Source organism: Amphiura filiformis, chromosome 8 (genome assembly GCF_039555335.1).
Source record: "Amphiura filiformis chromosome 8, Afil_fr2py, whole genome shotgun sequence".
Lineage (NCBI taxonomy): Eukaryota > Metazoa > Echinodermata > Ophiuroidea > Amphilepidida > Amphiuridae > Amphiura > Amphiura filiformis.
The window spans coordinates 53,616,191-53,631,355 of NC_092635.1; the positions used below are offsets into that span (position 1 = coordinate 53,616,191).

Below are 15,165 nucleotides of genomic sequence, written 5' to 3' on the forward strand. Positions count from 1 at the left end.
ACTTATGGCCTAAAACGCGACGCTTACTTTGCACCTAAAATCTATGGAAAGCTATTTAGGATTTGAAGGGTAAAAATAGGTCAAATCATCAAATTGAGGCTATTACGATAAACTGATATGAAAAGGTGAGAAATTAGCAAAATCGGATACCAAGAAGATTCCAAAAAGTTGCATGTTTACTCAGTGGTGGCCATCTTGAAACAAAAATGTGATTTTTGGTCAAAAATTAGATTTTTGACAAAATGTGTTTTAGGTAATAATGTGATTTTTGGTCATAAATGTGATTTTTGGTCAAAAATGTGTTTTTATTTCAAAATATGTTATTTTGGTCAGGGGTCAAAAATGTGATTTATGGTCAAAATGTGAATCTTGGTCAAAATGTAATTTTTAGTCAAAATGTAATTTTTGGTCAAAATGTGATTTTTGGTCAAAATGTGATTTTTGGTCAAAATATTGATTTTTGGTCAAAAATGTGATTTTTGGTCAAAAATGTGATTTTTGGTCAAAAATGTGATTTTTGGTCAAAAACATGACCGCCGTTCACGGCCCTCCGACTCCATACCCGGTTGACTCCCGCGTATGGATGCCGACTGCACCAGCCCTCTGCACCGACAACGAGGCGTGACCACTGCGCAGCTCACCACGACTACACACCCGGTTGCATCCCGCGTATGGATGCCGACTGTACCGTCCCTCTGCACCGGCAACGACGGCGTGACCACTGCGCGCGGCTCACCACGACTCCACACCCGGTTGCATCCCGCGTACGTGTGCCGACTGCACAGGCCCTCTGCACCGACAACGACGGCGATACCAGTTACCCAGGGGCGATACCAGGCCTAGCCTATAATCATGAATTCATGATAATATTCTCTCAGACGGACCACAGCGGTGAGGTTCTACACGGGTACGTATAAATTTATTACTATAGGCCTATAATAATTATAATTATTTAAATAAATAGCAGGTTAAAATCGGATTTAATTCAGGTTGAAATTAGGTTGAAATTTCGACGTTAATACAACGTGAAATTCAGGTTGAAATCAGGTTGACGTTTCGACGTTGAATCAACGTTGAAATCGGGTTGAAATCAGGTTAGAGTCGATTTGCAAATACAACGTGATTTCAACGTCGAAACGTCAACCTGATTTCAACGTGATTTCAACGTCGGGTGTGCCCACTGGGTATACGCTGCCGAAGTTATGTAATATATAACCTAATCAGCGACAGGGGTGAAGGATTAGCAAAAAGAAAAATAATACGCGACGATTATATTGAGTATTAACGATAATTGTATTTAAAATTTGTGGTGTGTGTTTTTAATCATTGAAATAAAATTGTTTGAACGTCATGTAGGCATACGTATTTAGCACACATTTGACATCATGATCAATTAGATATAATTATTAGACTTTTGTTGAGCAAAATTGACTGATTATGCATGTTTTTCTAGCGCTCATGATATAATGATGAATATTCAGCTGTTAAGGGTTCATACCACTAAATCCGCATGTGAAGCGGTTTCCGGTAAAAGTTTATCACGACTATAGTCCCAACTTTGCATGAAAAATGTGCAAAATCGGTACAATATTAACAATTTTAGTATTGCAAATCGTGTTTTGCTAGAACTTGTGAATGTGATCTCTACTAATTTGAACAGAAAACGCGAAAATTTGAGTGATGTTTACGATGATGAGCGCATGAACACACGAGGTCAAAACGCGGTTAGCAGTCGGCCGTAAACACGGGAAAATCGGGTCTTTTTATATAGCGCTATTTTTCTCAAAAAGTAGACCTAAAATATGGTGTCATTTTCAGATATGTTATGCAGAATTTTGTTCTGATTAAGATGATATCAAATATATATTTCAAAGTAAGACCTAACTCGACTTATAGCCTAAAACGTGACCCCTATTTTGCACGTAAAGTCTATGGAGAGCTATTTTGTGGCATGTACCCTTTAAGGAGCAATTCCATGCGTTTTCCGCGCGTCTTTGTCTATTTAAAATGCACGCGAATAAAAGAGGAGGGACATCAACAAGCGCGTTCATGGACGCCGCCTGTTTTTTCGCTGTATGTGCGTTTGCCGCGAATAGGCCTGCTTTTATTTCCAATTTAATAAAAGTTCCGATTTTGGTAGAAGTTTGAAACCTTTTGATATGAATAAAGAAGAGTTTCAAAATATTGAAAACATTTTTATTGGTGTTTAAATTACAAAGAAGTTTATCAATATCATTGTTATTTTTAACCAATTTTTTGTCATATAAACTCAAGTTTTGGCCTTCAATTTTAATAAAATTACATAAAATATTAGATTTAAGATATTTAAGTTTCTAGTTTGCTTTATTTATACCACTGTCCAGTATTTTAAATTGTTATAACATTCAAAGTTTAATTTATATTAATATTTAATTTCAAATAGCCATTCATTACATCGCTTTTTGGACAAAACGGGTTAAAAGTGACGCTGGAGGGGGGGGGGGGGGTAGGCCTACTTGATTGACATTTCTTGTCTTTTTAAATAATCTGCAGGTACTGAGAATGTTTTAATTTTGAAGTTATGCACTTGTAAAAGATGTTCAAAGAACGTTTACTCTTAACATCAATTAATATCTTCATGAAAATAGCAAATCAGCAACCATTGTGCATTCATGGGCATCAAAATGACGAAAAATGGCAATTGTCGGCTATCATGCTTGTGCTTGAAATCGACATCCTGTCTAAAGTATGAAAGAAAATAACCCAAAATTTCTTACAATTAATTCAAAATGTAGTGAAAAAGATAACGAAATCATTTTCAAGGACTAAAAACGATGTTTTAGCCTCTTCAAGGGTTCATACCACTAAATCCGCATGTGAAGCGGTTTCCGGTAAAAGTTTATCACGACTATAGTCCCAACTTTGCATGAAAAATGTGCAAAATCGGTACAATATTAACAATTTTAGTATTGCAAATCGTGTTTTGCTAGAACTTGTGAATGTGATCTCTACTAATTTGAACAGAAAACGCGAAAATTTGAGTGATGTTTACGATGATGAGCGCATGAACACACGAGGTCAAAACGCGGTTAGCAGTCGGCCGTAAACACGGGAAAATCGGGTCTTTTATATAGCGCTATTTTTCTCAAAAAGTAGACCTAAAATATGGTGTCATTTTCAGATATGTTATGCAGAATTTTGTTCTGATTAAGATGATATCAAATATATATTTCAAAGTAAGACCTAACTCGACTTATAGCCTAAAACGTGACCCCTATTTTGCACGTAAAGTCTATGGAGAGCTATTTTGTGGCATGTACCCTTAAATGATTTATAATGATTTTGGCGGCCATTTTGACATAGCGCCCCAGTGAAATTCAAAAACACATGAAAGTGAAAAAATCAAACTTGGCAAATGTTTCTGAAGTACTAAAAGTAGCTGTTACGTCATGACAAATACTGCTTGGCTATAAAACAGAGGCCTTCAAAAAACATGTTTTTGAAGCTGGCCTATGATTATAAGGTATGTGAGTTACAGTGTACTGTAAAATGTGTATGAAGGTCGTATTCATAGGTACCTCAAGTTGGTTCTACATGTATCTCATTTTGATAGCGCCAGTCAAACACCTTTTAAACCAATCAATAATCCTATTGTTGAAGAGGATAATAAGCTTCTACCTATGTCTATAAAATTCGTTTGAAGCCAAATGATATACCATTTTAAAGCTTTATATGATATTATACAAATATTAACTGCCTATGAGTGTGATGGTCGAAATATAATTTCACGAGGTGAAAGATGGATTGTTCCATTCCACGAGCCGGAACGGCGAGTTGGCGAGTCTGAGAGTCAGCGCACGGCCTGGCACAGGCGCACTACGGCGCAGCACTGTGATGGTAAAAACTATCACATGGAGAGGGTGATGGTAAAAATGATAAATGGTAATCAACCAATGAACTGTCTAGAATTTATGTATGAGTGATATAAATATTTTCTAAACACGAAATAAAACAAAATTGACCGGGCCGACTTTACGGGTCATTCGTGGTGTACGGTCACATATACACCATCAGGTGCTGCTATACTAACCGTTACAATCGCAGCCTGGATTAGGAGGTGGTAAGTAATCATCGTCAATAATATTAACGGTGATAGTCTCGTATCCAGTGTCTACACTACATTCCATACCAGCATTGTCCGTACATTCTTGGAATGTCAAAGTTAATGTGAACGTTTCGGTATTTTCAGGAAGTGAATCTCCTACTATTGTTATTGTACTAGCGTCACATTTCGCCTGATTGCCGCCCAGATTGTTTATTTGAATTGTTATGTCATCTGGTCCCTCGTCAAAGTCTGCTGCCTCAGTTGGGTCAGTGCTGGCAGAGCCTGTGTGTGTTACGGTTACAACTGCATGTAAAAGAACAATTCAAAGAAATTTACTTAACGGGACGCTCCATTATGTATTACTCCCGATATCAAAAATATAACACTATTTTTTTAAATTATAAATATAGTGTCCTGTTTTACAAATAAAACACACCCCGATCCTAATCTTTAAAAAAAAATATAAAAAAAAAATAAATAAATAAATAAATAAAAATAAATAAACAAATAAATAAATAAATAAATAAATAAATAAATAAATAAATAAATAAAATAAATAAATAAATAAATAAATAAATAAAATAGTTACTTGTTAAAATAAAATGGACAGGGCCGGATTTACCATAGGGCCAGATGGGCCGGGCCCAGGGCCCCACATTTTGGGAGCCCCCAAATTGCCCTGTGCAGTGTGCATTTTCCAATTTAGGGGTTTGGGGCTAAAATAGGGTACAAAAATTGTAAAATTTTGCGCGCTTTGGTATTATAGCAAAATTCAGCTTAAGTTTGGGCTAAAATAGTCTAAAATTGATTTTTTTTTTTTCGCGAATGTTCTAGTAATATCTAAAAACTTGTGCACATGCCTTCCTCACGGTGCGTTTGGGGCCTCCAAATTTTGGCCTGGCCCAGGGCCCCCAAAAAGGTAAATCCGGTCCTGATTATTTATGGAATACCAAAGCTTGTGGTCAATGCCATTCAGGTGCCCTACAAGGACTCCAATGTAGCCTCTAGCTCTATAATAATAGAATCCAAAGGGGTTTATTGTGCAACACTTTGGTAAATTCTCCGATTGGATTTGTGTTAGGTCCCAGCCTCCCTACTTTTCAAAGTCCATCTTCCCTGTTTTGTTTCATCTTCTGTTCCACAGTATGCCGACGGCATGGTCCTTTATATACCTACTATTTCTCCCCAGATATTCTTCAGGCGGAGTAAGATGCAATGGGCGTGAAGTACAGGGTGAGTCCAAAAAAGTGCAATAAAGAAAAGAATCCATTTTTATTTAAGAACCAAGTTGGACCTTTTAGGTTTTAAAACATTTTATAAATAACATATCCATTAGTGATATTGTGTGAAAAAATCAAGGAATTAGCATTTAGCGTTTTGTTTTTATGACACATTTTATAGCGATACCCAATTTTAATGTTTGTCCAATAGACATCTAAAATTTGAATGTCAGCCCACTCTGTGTAAGGTAGATTTGGAACAACTGCCATGTTCTTAACCTAATTGGCATTGAAATAAAATGAAGCACCTAAAGTGTTATTGTCCTTGGTCTTGTTAAAGGAGAACAAACATTATTTGTTGTTATTATCATTTTCCCTTTACTTTAAAGATGTTTATTCTCTATCAAAAACATATAAATTTGTAGGCGGGTTTTTCAAATGTCGAAATGAAATGCGCGCAAATTAAATTGAAGAGGAGTGGTTATTACAAAATATTCAGTAAGTTGGACATATTGGGGTTAAAAACTGGAGTTGGAGTCGAGCGAGGTATGAAGGACTTAAAGTAATGTTAGAAAGTTTGTTTGAACAGAAAAAAAAAATTAAGTAACGCAAAAATCAACCTTATTAAGTTAAAAGTCAGTTTCAGTTTCAGAGAAATTGGGTATCGCAGCAAAAAGACTCGGTAGTAGCGAGTCACTTCATTTTTTTCACAGAAGGTGACTATTGACTGTGGCATTTATAAAACTTTCAATAATGGGAAGGTTCAACTTGGTTCTTACATAAATATCGATTCTTTGCTCTATCCCAGACCTTAATGCAGCACAAAGCTCCAGCCCTTGAGATTCCCACCGCTCTTCCTCATTTTGATTATCTTCGCGTAAAGCTGAATTTATACTCGATCGCTTTTGCAGAAAAACGATTCTCACGCAAGCTCGGTGTTTACTTCCGTTTTCAGACCTTCAAGCCGATCAATCGATACCAATCACCGGAGCAAAAACGACGTTGCCTTTTAAGCGCGCTTCAGACTCGAGAGTATTGTACGTACAATATTGTATGTACAATATGTACGTTATTTAATCTATTGCCATTCTATTTCCAGTAATGTTTAAGTTCTAACGAATGTTTGATGACGAAAAATCGATAATATGTTACAAACAATATCTAGCAGAAATATATTATCGATTTTACGTCATCAAACATTCGTTAGAACTTAAACATTACTGGAAATAGAATGGCAATAGATTAAATAACGTACATATTGTACATACAATATTGTACGTACAATAAAAAGTCTGTATACTGCTTTAGAGTTGAAGAAGTTTCAACTTTCGAGCGATATAACCAATCCGAAAAAAATGCTTACCAAGGCCGATGGCGGCGGATTAAAAACCAGGGCAAATAAGCCCTTTCGCAATTCCAGATCATGGTGCATCATGGGTAATATTTGCCGATAAATTTGGAGATAAACACCAGTGGCGTCCCGGGGGGCTGAAGAAAATTAAATTTTGCCGCCCCTTCCTCATCAGCCCGAAAAGGTTGACCCAATTTTTTTTCCGGTGGTTTGAAAAAGTGAAGAGCAAAAAAAAAAAAGGATTTTAGGCGCTGGCGCCCTAAAAAGCAATATATAGTACCATTTTTTAATGCTTTTTCCAAATTTTCCGACCTTTTTTCTTTAGTAATTCTTTTTGCCGCCCCTTCTTCTTAAGCCGCCCTTCTTTTTGCCGCCCCTTCTTCTTACGCCGCCCATTAGTTTTTGCCGCCCCTACATTGACCCCGGGGGCCGGCGCCCCCAAAGCCCCCCCCCCCCCAAAAAAATACGCGCATGAACACGATGCGGCTACTGTACATTTTAAAAGGGGTGAACTTTGACGTTTGCATAAAAACGTTTTGTACTGGAATTTCGCTGACAGTTTGGTCTTCATTCCTTCACAATATTTGTATTTCACAGGAAATATTAACATATGTAGGAATGAACAAAATTTTTTTACAAAAATATGTTTTTGAAAGAAGTGCAAAGTTCGCCACCATTGCAAACGCACTGCAGCCTCCTCGTGTTTATCTCCAATTCTATCGGCAAAGAAAGGGCTTATATGATTAAAAACCTGGGAACATAGGAGCCGAAAATATTGTCGCGCGAATTCTAGTGAGCACGCCATCACCGCTCATTTGTTCCCGCCGTTTTTGTTCAGATTCGCGCCACAATATTTTCGGCTATTTTCCCAGGTTTTTAATCCGCCGCCATCGGCATCGGGAAGCATTTTTTCGGGTTGTATGTACTTAATCTCACATTTCTCATACTATGATACATTATTACCATCGTTTGTCTAAAAAATATCATTATGCTAAGATATTCAGGTCATTTTGTTCCCGGTTTTTTTCTATCCAATAGTGTATCTAGTTTATATCATGCATGTATATTTAATTCTTAAGATTGGTATATTATTTGCTATTTTTTTGTGTATGAATTGTTTTCAGGTAAACCTGATGAAGGACATGTAAGTCCTCAATGATAGTCAGTCACTTATCTTTTGGTCGTTATATGACTATCATTAGGTATATCACCTCAAAAATAATCGCAGCAGAAACGCGTTATTTAATGTTCCTACATTATTAAGCTTTATTAAAGCATCAAAAATCAAAAAACAGAATTGAAATCGGTCAATCCATTGTGATGTAATGTCAATTTAAAGATGCTCGTAGATGGAATGAAATCCTGCCACAAATGGCTGTAATGACAAAATTGGCACATTTCGAGATTTTGAAGGTTTATTTGGACGTTTGCTTGAAAAAGCAGCGTTAATTTAAATAGCACATGTTAAATGCCTATCTTTCCTGACTTCGTTACAGAAAACAAAAAATAAAAATCCATCATTGAATAATTATAATAAATTAATCAAATATACTATTTTAGCCATTTCGGCCAATCTGCAGACAAATTAAATCTCAAAAAATGACTAAGTTCAGCTAATTAATATGCAAAATTGATGCCAATAGAAAACCGTACACGATGTAAAGGTGCGGGTTTTTTTTGCACACATATGTATACAAAGTTCTTTCAATTGATGACAAAAAATACACAAAAAGTAATAATTATGCAAATTAGGTAATTACAGCTAATTATGTATTTATGATATTATTATGCAAATTAGGCATGAGTAATTTTGGGTTTTTTTCAATATTTAATGAACGTCTGCTCATTCATCATAAATCTTTTAAGTATGATCCTGTTATGAGGTTGAATAAATGAACTGCAGTTAATTATTTAAAAACAATACAAAAAAATAAAAAGTTTGACATTTTGACGGTGTCTGGAATATAATTTTCATTTTTACTGTAAACATGGTATGTGTCACCATAACTCAAAGCCAAGTCCGAAAATAAAAATAAAAATTCAGTTGCAATGAGACTTTAAATTAACTTTTTGTCATCTGTATTAACATGGGAGGACAATCGGTAAAAGGAACATCCAATTTACTGTATCGCGTATACAAAAATAGTATGGCCTTGGACACACACAATGGCTTAGAGCTATTGTTGTTTGGAAAATTACTCCCTAAAAATATCATTGATTAATGTTTTGCTTCAACTAGTTTTAGGGAAGTGCTTCATTCGTTGTCGACGGAAATAATTTACATGCTAAGAAAGATTAGTATTTCAGCTAAATGGTGGTAGGTCCCTTTACTTCAATAGGCCTATATTTACTGATTTATGAGCGATCTTCAAAAATCCATAAAACAGGCAGTAGCTCTTAAACAAAACAATTTTTAATTTTGAGGACCCGATGTTAGCCTCGGAAAGGCTTTACACACCATATATTAAAAATTTAAACAATTTGGATGAATGAAGCATATGAGTAAATTCATTTATCGACATGGATGTTTTCTAAAATTGGCCAAATTTGAAGCGCGCCCTTTTCAATTCACTGTTATGCTTGCATGCACAGTGTAGCAGAATTATTGTGCAGCCACTGTGACATACCTACATCATTTGAGAACTGAGTTCTTACCATACATCTTCCGAGGTGCAGTTTCAGCTTGGGATTATTGGGGCAGAGGTTATCCTTTGAATTCTTTCATGACCACTGAAGCATAGTCAAGCCTGTCAAGGACACTCGGCGTGAATTGAAAGACCATGTCACTCGCCACAAAAGAATGTCAAAGGTCACCCGACACCAATTTGGTGTACTTCCGCGCCTCGGAAAATGATGTTTAAGGTTAGTGCCTGCATAAAATCTTCTGTTTACTCAAACGACATTATATACTTACAAAATTTGGAGCCACTAGGATTAGGAGCTCCCTTGCAAAGACAGAAACTGAACTCTGTATCCACACCAGTGGATTCTGTTATGTTGTACGTTGTTCCTGCGCACCGCATGAAGCCATACACTGAAAAGAGTGTAGAAGGTTGGTGGTTAATTGAAAGTAATATTAATTTGGTTGAAAACAATAGAGGTTATCCACTTCACTCATGTATGACTTCTAACAAAAGGCGCTGGTTCCCGTAGTATTCCTTATTCACACCAACTCAATGCACGACCTCGGAGTTACCTGCATGACTTTGGCGGGCTATTTTGAAACAGTCATGGTTGCACATGTAGGTACTTCTTTTGAAAGTCCTAAACAAGGTATTATATAGCAGTCGCGTCGCTGATAGGATATGCAGCTTATATAGCAGTGATCGCCGTACGTCAGAGTTTCTAGAATGCTGCTAAAATAAGAAAAAATTTTAATGCTAATTTATTGCACATTCTAGGGAAGCGTGGTTACCTTTTGAAATCGCCGAGTGGGAGGGTTTTCAATGAAATATTTTTGGTGTTAAAACTGAAGCATCCTATGTATAAAAGAATATATGAATATTAACTACACATCATATAACGATTCGTGATACCCAATCGTGCTAAAATTTATGTGGTTTAGGAGGCAGAGAATTTTATTTCAATTTTATATACGCCAAAATATTTTCTGAATTTAGTCAAAATTAACACTCAATTGATGGTGAAAATTTTATGTAAATTTTACGTAGGTCCCGACTAAAGATTACTGTTTCGTCTTTATGGGAATCTAATCTTATAATATCTGAAAGAAACTTTTGGGACCTACGTGGACTTTTCCTATAAATTGCACAAATTCAGACCGTCTTACAAGAAAAATGGTAGGCTGACTGGGCTTCATACCTCGCAACCGACGCGATGTCCTGCAGAGCACGTGTATGGCAAGCTAAGCGGCTCAGAACGTGGGACTAGCTACGCGCAGCTTCTTTCTCGTTACGTGCAGCTTATTAACCAATCAGATTCGCGGTTTTAAACACGTGGAGCTGATGTAAACATCCTCTCTCACAAATATTACGTTGTTAATTTTTGTAAATGAAAATATCTGTAGTATATGAGCAAAAAATGGTATAGGTGCTATTAAAGTAATATCTGAACAGAATGATGATTGTTCTATATTTAGGGGGCTATCATTTTCTTCGGAAGGGGATCCCAAATATAGGGGTCATACTTTTTGGAAAGAAAAATAAGGGGAGGGGGGTCATAAATTGATAATGACAAAATGTAGGGAGTCACAAGATGACTACATATAGTGTGTTTATTGTATTCAAAAAGACTGATTTCAATACAATTTTAGCCTGTCTAGGGGGTACGGTGTATCGGTGGTGGGTGTCGGGGGTCATAACATTTTGATGCCGAAATAGTGAGGGCCGCAATTTATTGACGCCGACTTTTTGTAAATTTAGGAACCCCCCTCCCCGTTCCGAAAAAATTGATGACCCATTTTACTCTCTCCATATTTACACAGTGGCATGTGATATCGCTTTCCTGCAATATCTTTACACAGCGCTTTACATCAGTAGTTGTTGTTTGACCTTCATATCCCCTGCACCGCTAATACAGCCCGAGTATAAAGTTACTTGCTATTAAACACGCTGTAAACTTGGAAACACCAAATAAATATGCTTTGTGTCATTTTAGCCAGGCATTAGCAACATGTTCTCTTGACACGTGCTGTGATTTGGCCTCCTTTACCCGTTCGTTAACTATGCTAATTCCGTAAATTAATTACAAGATAATAATTGTGAAAGAGGATACCTATAACTATACTACGCGCAGCTAACGACCCAACCACGTGATTAAATTTGACTATTTTGATTGGTCAAACAGCTGCTCGTAACGAGAAAGAAGCTACGCGTAGCTGTTCCACGCTTTTGGCCCCCTTGGCTTGCCATACACGTGGCCGAAATCAATATCGATTTTGTATTGTGTATGTATATATCATAGGACCAGTGGCGTACCGTGGCCGTTCCAACCCCGGGGGCTGAAGAAAATTCAATTTTGCCGCCCCTTCCCCAACAGCCCGAAAAGGTTGACCCAATTTTTTTTCGGTGGTTTGAAAAAGTGAAAAAAAAAAAAAAAAGGATTTTTGGCAGTAGCGCCCTAAAAGCAACCATTTTTTCAAAAATTTTATACTTTATCAAATTTTTCCGCCCTTTTTTATTTACTAATTCTTTTTGCCGCCCCTTCTTTTTTGCCGCCCCTGTTTTTTGCCGCCCTTCTTCTTCCGCCGCCCTTCGTTTTGGCCGCCCCCCTTTTTACCCTGGGGGGAACTAACGCCCCAAAGGCCCCCCCAAAAAAAAAAAATACGCGCATGAGGAACCTCGTATTAATTGTCTGTATGGGCTTGAGAATTCAACAATATTAATAATGGTAGCTCTACAGGGTGTAACAATAAAATTTGTACAATTTTGAAAATAGGATGAAACAAGTATACCGCTTATTTTTTGGTTTTGATATTTATATTTCTATCAAGATATATTTCTTTAGCCACCAGATAAACTTTGTTCCAATAAAATCGATGGTATAAAAGTGAAGATATGGCCAATTATGTAACCTAGTCTTAAAACCGCCTGGGCCACTTTTGTCTAAGTGTTACAAAAGTGACTACAGTTAGGACGCGGGACTACCAATTCTTTAGAAATGCATAGTCGCGCTAAAAGTCGATCGATACATGTTAAAATCAGCACAATTCAGAGATACACCTTTTGCTATGAAATTTATTTTCTCGGTCAAATATAAAGCTATATTTTTTTTTCTTCAGTAATGTCAGTTAAAGACATAGTGCTTGGATATACATTTTTTTTTTAAATCCTGGTGTTAAAATTCAAGCATCATATTTTGTCTTTTAGTGTGATATTTTTGATTTTTATATGCCTTTAGTTCGCCCGTGAGCTTTTTACGGAATTCATTTTTAGCGTCTCAAACTAATATAGTTTGCTAAAGAAAGATATTTCCCACCTCTGTAAAGCACATCGTGTGGGTCTATATATTATAGTTTTGTCAGAATTTCCGTTTTTATTTTACCCTTTTTCCCTTCATGCTCCGAAAATGTCAAACTCAGTACTTTATCTCGAGAACAACCAGCAGAAATAATCGATATTTCAATTGTTGTCAACCAGGTCCCTTTTCCATTGAAAACCAGGATTGCCTGACCAGCGATTTTGTAGCCCAAAACCCCAATTCTGGTAAATGAGGTGAATTTTGGAAATTTGCTCCCGTGATAGCCTGCAATTTCAATTTATAGGGGCTATGGATTCCATGATTATGAAAACCATTTTGTCTGTTTGTTTGTTTGTTTGTTTATTTACCTAGGATGAGGTCCTTGGGAAATCCACTGTCCAAACCTAGAAAAATTCGCGTGTTATTCGGGGGGATTTTAATTTTCCTGCCCCCCTCTCTCCAGGTGAATTTTGAAGGCCCCCCCCCCCCCCCCATCGCGGGTTGGCATTTTCATTACACCCTTCAGACTTGCGTTCGGGTTTGTGTAGGCCTATTTGTCATAATTTAGTGCTATAGGACCTACTTTCTAAATGTAGGCTATAGTTATAGCCGTGCTATATAAATATTATAAGGTACCGGTATGTAATATTATGTAGGCCTATGGGGTTGGGGTGGGTACTCAACACATTTTAACCATGACTTACAATGCAAGGCTCATTGTTGCCATAAATGATTTTTCCTTTAGTTCATTATAATAGGTTGTTATAAACTTCCATGTTTAACCTTGTATTGTTTTGGCTGCTTCATTATGACTTTCGGTGGGTTTAAGCAATTTCAAACAAACACAAACAAAAGGCACTATACCCAGTCACCTTCATGACAATTGAAACACTAGGTAATTTCTTTGCTATATTGAAGTTCTGGCAACACTGTATCCAGGCCGGGCACCCAGAGATATCGATCCACAATGCTAGTATTAGCCTAAGATTTCACGCGTGGATTTGAAAAATTTTCAGCTGGTAGTCAAAAATTATGGAATCAAAACGGAAATTCTGACAAAACTATGATATATCGCTCACGGTGATGTGCGTTAGAAAGTTGGGAAAAATCCTTCTTTAGCGAACTATATTACTTTGAAAAGCTAAGAGATTGATCCAAAAAAAGGCTCGCGGGCAGAGTTGAAGCCATCAAAATCGAAAATCTTACACTAAATGACTGAATTTCACGACTAAGTTTAACACTAAGATTTGAAGAAAAAAAATACAGTATCAAGCATTACAGTTTTTCCTGACATTTACTGAAAAAATGAAAATTATTGCTTTTCATTTGGCCGAGAAAAAGATTTTAACACTGAAAAGGTGTAACTCAAAATTTTGTTCATTTGAATACCAAATTCGATCGTTTGTATTGCCTTATTAAATGACTGAGTGAGCCTTGCAGAACAATAACAATCGGTAGTCCCGCGTCCTAACTGACTAAGTGATAGAGTTGAACCATGGACCAGTTGGACGATGCTCTTATGATAGGTAGTTTTAAACAATAGTCGAAATGGTTACATAATAGAATATCTCCTTGAGTTTTTGAAAGGCACAACTAAGCACTGACATAACAACCTCATCTACTAGAAATCGTGGCTGCAGCCCGACGCTGCAGCTCAACAACTTCAACCCCAATTCACATTGGGAGAGCGTATTTTTATGGTTGTGACATTCGGTAGCACATGGGGTCAAGCAGAAACCATACGATTGTTTATAGCTCATTTTCCAACTCAGGGAGGTAAATAAGGATAATTTACTGGGTGGGCAATTTGATTTATTTTTGCCCTCAAATTTGGGGAAATAATTTACTGGGTGGGTAGCAGTAATTAATGGCATCCAGGCGTTTGAATTTTCGGAAATGTAGACCAGTTCCTGCTTTGAATTTGGATTTGTTGTAAAAAATGGACTTTACCCTCCCCATAAATGCATCTTATACCGATATTACCATATTCATGTATATTGTAAATTTCAAGAAAAAGTGTGTACCGTATTATATAAATTTCAATTTTGACATACTCACCATTACTCTTATAGGAAAAACCCCAATAAAATTTGATGGGAAGGGTAATATTTTTATGTGGTATTGAAGGGAAATAATATTTTGACTTTTACTGTGTAACTTCTCTTCAGCCCATATGGGGAACTTTATTTTATCCAAATTTGCACATTATTTCAGGCGTTTTTTCACAAAGTTTCTGGGTTTTTAAGTGGCATTTCTGTGGTATAAGTTGGTATTCCCCGATATTTTCCACCAAAGCCGGTAAATGAATTTACCAGAATTTGGTAATATATGGCCAACCCTGAATTATATTGACCTATTTCCTAACATTAAAATGTTTATTTTGTCAATTCTTAAAGAAGCTGTAAACATGGTGAATGAATAAATTGGCAGATGTTAAAAAAAAGGATATATCACTTTCATTATTCAACACTTTCAAAATGCAATGATAATTAATATATGTGCCCAATTTTTGTGGGCAAAATAATTTACTGGTGGGCACTTTTGGGCAATGGGCAAGTTGAATTTACTGGGTGGGCAAAATAATTTACTGG

At 36.6% G+C, this 15,165-nt stretch overlaps 1 protein-coding gene across 3 annotated transcripts in view; it reads right to left on the minus strand.

Annotated features, from left to right (window-relative positions):
- Positions 1–1,938: 1,938 nt before the first annotated feature.
- The window catches only part of LOC140159218 (alpha-2-macroglobulin-like), a 206,635-nt gene continuing 193,408 nt past the window's right edge, over positions 1,939–15,165 (minus strand). For 2 of the 3 annotated variants that reach the window (XR_011859858.1, XR_011859856.1), the window contains one exon: positions 3,157–3,300. The gene's annotated coding sequence lies outside the window, so the exon portion shown is untranslated. Of the gene's footprint in view, positions 1,959–3,156; positions 3,301–15,165 lie in introns of those variants that run through there. The other variant, XR_011859857.1, reaches the window with a different exon arrangement.